The sequence below is a fragment of the Aulonocara sp. 'chitande type north' Nkhata Bay genome, linkage group LG16 (assembly GCF_057382095.1).
Source record: "Aulonocara sp. 'chitande type north' Nkhata Bay isolate Kocher_YH1m ecotype deep benthic linkage group LG16, A_spYH_male_GT1.1, whole genome shotgun sequence".
Taxonomy (NCBI): Eukaryota; Metazoa; Chordata; class Actinopteri; order Cichliformes; family Cichlidae; genus Aulonocara; species Aulonocara sp. 'chitande type north' Nkhata Bay.
The window spans coordinates 3446643-3451333 of NC_141359.1; the positions used below are offsets into that span (position 1 = coordinate 3446643).

Genomic DNA, 4691 nt, shown 5'->3' on the forward strand with positions numbered 1-4691 from the left:
CTGTGTCAGACCTGTGTCGCAAGGCGTACACAACGGAAGTGAAAAAGAGCACCCATTGCAGGTAAACACCCCCCCCCCCTCTAAAAACATACTAAATTGCTCTTATGGTACACTAATCCGCACATAACTTAAAGATGAATCACACACCTGTCATTGGAATATTGGTGTACATTAACCTTATGTCTATGCACTATTTTTATCTTACAGGCTTGATGATCAATGAAGGTCTGACAGAACAACAACAACAAAATAACCATGACATGGAGGCAGTGGACAGCAGTTGTGTTGGAGAAGTGGAGGTTGACGTACCAGCTGCAAATGTGGACAGTGGTGATGGGAGTGACAGCGTCATGGAAGCTGAAGGGCAGACGAAGGATTGTGTGTGCAATGAACAGGGCAGAGCAGAAATAAACCGGCTGCTGGAGGAGAACAGACTGCTTCGAGCACAGTTGCAAAAGACAGAGCTGAATGAAACTTTCTTAAAGGACGATACCGAAAAAGTAAGATATTACTGGACTACATTGTTATGCTGTCTTAATGTCCCTCTTCAACACTGTCAAAGATTTCCTGCCAATATCGAAGACACTGACAGGTTTCCAAATGCTCTTACTCACACTGATGTGTCTGAGACTTGATCTTCCAGTCCAGCATCTTTGTCATCTATTCGATGTGTCCCACAAAACACTGTCTTCTGTCTTCACCGATACCATTGATGTTTTGTATGCCCGCTTAGGAGCACTGGTGCACTGGCCTGAGAGGCACTGTCTGCAGGCCACAATGCCTCCACAGTTTACTGAAACTTTGGAAAACGAGTAGCCATCATTGTTGACTGTTTTGAGATTCGAACAGAAAGACCATCTAATTTAAAGGCACGTGCACAAACATACTCTCATTACAAGGGTACACACACCATAAATACCTCATCGGGATTACACCCCATGGAGCTATTTCTTTCATTTCCAGGGGATGGGGGGGCGTGCATCAGATAAACACATCACAGAGAGATGTGGCATTCTTCAAAAGCTGTTACCAGGGGACGTAGTGTTGGCTGACAGAGGCTTTGACATCAGAGATGCTGTAGGAATGATGAGTGCGGAGGTCAAGATTCCAGCTTTCACAAAAGGCTACTGTCAACTTGATGCAAGGGACGTTGAACAAACGAGAGCAACTGCCCACCTGAGAATTCATGTTGAGCGAGTAATAGGTAGTTAGCGCAACAAGTTCAAAATGTTACACACTACAATGCCAATCCGATTACTCTTATCATGTGAGGCTGAAGACAACACTTCTTGTTTTGTTAATATGTACCCCAGTGTGGTTGTCAAACCAGGGCCAAATGACACTTGCTCCTGTTGAGTATTCTTAAAGCTGTTTTTTTGGATGTACAGTACATTGTAAATAGCTGTACTTTGTGTGAAGTTGTTTTAATAAAACAAAAAAGAATAGTGTATTTGTTTGTTTTTCTTTATTATAGATCTATTCACATGTACACAGCAATCACATAAAAATGAAATGCAAACTATTTACATCGCACCACACAGCTGTCATCAATCTTTAACCACAACATGAAACATTACAGGCTATTTAGAGCAGCACGTTGTTTCCAGAAGTATTTCCCAACAAGTTCAGGAAGGCACGCTTTACGAAAGAAGTCTTGTGCTTGCTTTAAGTGCGGTTTCCAGAAATCCACAGCAGGGAAGACGCGAATAACAGCAAGGTCTCTCTGTGTCCACAGAACGAGGTCACAGTGGTTGGCGCCCGTAACAAAGATGCACGCAATTTTTTCAAAGTACCGTCTCTTGGCGTCTGGGCACAATCGGTCGCGATACAGCCCTTTGTCTTTTGCGCTGATTTTGAGCATGGTTCTGGCAGTCCCGAATCCAACACTCCAACACTGTGCGCTTGTTTTGCTTTCTGGCCTACTGACATGGCGCCGCGATCCCACAATGCACTGCAGCGTGACTCAAAAGCCCTATAAGCTAGTTAAGAGGGAACTTAACCGTGATCAGTTTCAAGTAGTAAAAAGAAATAGGAGTTCTCAAAGGTGAGAACTCAAAACATCCATTACAAAATTGTTCAGTTAAGATGGGCAGCTAGTAGCTTCTTGGGATCCAAATGATATGTAAATTACACAATTCATCCTTTGGCAGTCAATCATTAGCTTTCTCAAGATCCACAACGACACATCATCAGCTCTGCACATCACGCTTGTTCATGAAAATCAGCACTAGTGCCTCTCCAAAAGTATGTGAAACGGTCTTGTCAAAAAGTCCACTGTTCATGTATTTCATCTAGATCAGCTGCCTTTACTCTTCATTCCCTTCATAGCTGACCTCACTTCCTCCTCTGCACCTCCTGATTAACTGACTTTTCTTCATCCATCCTTCTCGCCCTCTTTCTTACCACGCGTAGGCTCAATTCCTTCCTGAACTCTGTGGAGAAGTCTTCCTTCTTCAGCTTTCACTTATTGTCTCTAAAGTGATCCTACAGATGACCATCTGATGCTGCCTCGCTACATGTTTCCCTGACACCACCTGCAGTTTCCTGTTTGTTTCAGATTGTACCTTCTGTATATGATGTAGTTCGCGCCTTCTTCCTCTCTTATACTTGACCCTTTGTTCTTCCTTCTTCTTGAAGTACATGGTCACCATCCTTTTTGTAAATCCACATCCTTCTGCATTTGTCCTTCACAGCATACCTATTCAGCAGCTCCTCACCTGTGTTCCCTTCACTTACATGTTTATTAAAGTCTTCACCAATCACCACACTCTCTGCCACTTCATCCAACGTGCTCCAGAATTGCTGTCTGACATCCAGCCCATGGGGGTTGTTTCCAGCTTCATGGTCTGTTATCCTCGTCAGTTTTTTAAACACTATTCACATTCTTTATGTCTGTATGTGTGGATAAATGCATGCCACTAAATACATAAATTACACATTGCGTTTACACTCCATGAAGGTCTGGTGAAAAATTGTAGTTTAAAAAGTCTCACACTGTGAGACAGTGTTACATTCAATTGTTATATGGCTGTGCTAAAGTATACAGTGTCTTTACATGAAGCCCTTTCATTTGTGTTTCATGTCTCTTTACATTGAAGGATGCAAGGCCAAATCCCTCAACATAGTTTGTCTTCGTCTAGTATTATCAAAGTGTTACAGATTGATTTGGGAGCAGTGGCTCCCCAAGGTCTATTATGCCTGTAACTTTGATTTTACTACAGCAGATATTACCTACAAATCACACTACACAGGACTCTCTTGACTCAGTTCCTTTTAATTCTTTTACAAAGGTTTGAGGCAAATTGTATAAAGTGTGACTTAAAGCCTGCACTTTCCTGTGGGACTCCACATCCAACACTTCTTTTCAGCAGAAGCATGAAATGTCAGATGCAGTTTGATATTGTTCCTCCAGGTTTATGAAGAAGGAACACAGTAAAACTTTTAACACTGGTTCAGATTTGAGACTAAGCTCCCTTGTTGCCCTACAAACAAGAGTGAAGTCTTTTTCTTACTCAGACAGTAAAGTGCAAAAAAGAGACTGCCTCTGACTCATGGCGCTTCACTTGCTTGTTTGCCTGCTCATGCTTTTTTTTGGTTTGACTGGTCTTGCATTAGATGTCTTTCGTTTGTTAACTTTGACCCATGTATCTCACTGTTTTCTTTTTGTTTATTTGCAAGATTAACACCCAAAGAATGTTCAAACCTCCTGGTTATCTGGGGGATTTCTGTGTGAAGTTTGCGGGTTCTCGGAGTACTTCCTCCACTATCCAAACAGATTATATATCTGACACACATGACATGATGTTCAGGAACATGTGTAAAAGCTTCTGATATGTCCAGAAAGAGGATCGTTGTGGAAAATTTCCAAATGCTGCACCCAGAAGCAGTCAGCTTGATAAGATGCAAGTGGTGTTATAGTTCTCTGTTTCTATGACTTTTTGATATGTGGTCGGACATTCTGCATTGCCATGCTGTGCACACTGCCTAAATAATAATGGGAAGTTTGTTTGAGGGTATAAATGATGCAGACATGACGATAAGACATACTGCCATGAGGCTTGGTCTTCTGGGAACGATCGTCTGAAAGAAAATTCTATTTGCCTTTCCTGTATTTTGCAGTGAGTGTAAATGATTCTGTCTGGGGTTGTGCATGTTGGTTTTGAGTATCCATGGGAGATTACCATTCCAGTTTAGTTGCTGAAGAATTCTTCCCAGATGGACCTCAGCACTGGTTAGAAAAAGATGAGTTCCTCATCGCCATGGTCTGTCTTTTGGACCAAGCCTGCTCCAAGACAACTCACACTGGTGTCTGTATCTCCCATTGCTGATACCACATGGGCCAAGAATTTAAGAGATGTCCTGAGCAGTTTGCTCTTCTTCATATTCACAGTTTGGCCAGGCTCTCTGAACTCGTCCAGCGCAGCTTGAACATCAATCAAGTTGTTGTTTCCAGCAGCTGGAGAAAATAATGAGGCAAAGCAGATGCCGCCCTCCAGTTCCTACAGAATTCTTTCTGGAAAGTTGCGGGTGTGTTTTTCGTCCAAAAAGCATAAAATTGAACTGGAAAAGAGCCAGAATGCAGACAAATGTAGTAATTTCATATACCTCAGGAACCATGTTCACTGCCAATACCCCCTGTTCACGTTTAGAGTAGAAAGCAGCTCTTGGATTCTTTGATTTCTTGGATTTTG

At 42.3% G+C, this 4691-nt stretch overlaps 1 pseudogene; it reads left to right on the plus strand.

Moving 5' to 3' along the window:
• The first annotated feature begins 260 nt into the window (after nucleotides 1–260).
• Nucleotides 261–1042, plus strand: LOC147310826 (uncharacterized; annotated as a pseudogene).
• Nucleotides 1043–4691: the final 3649 nt, after the last annotated feature.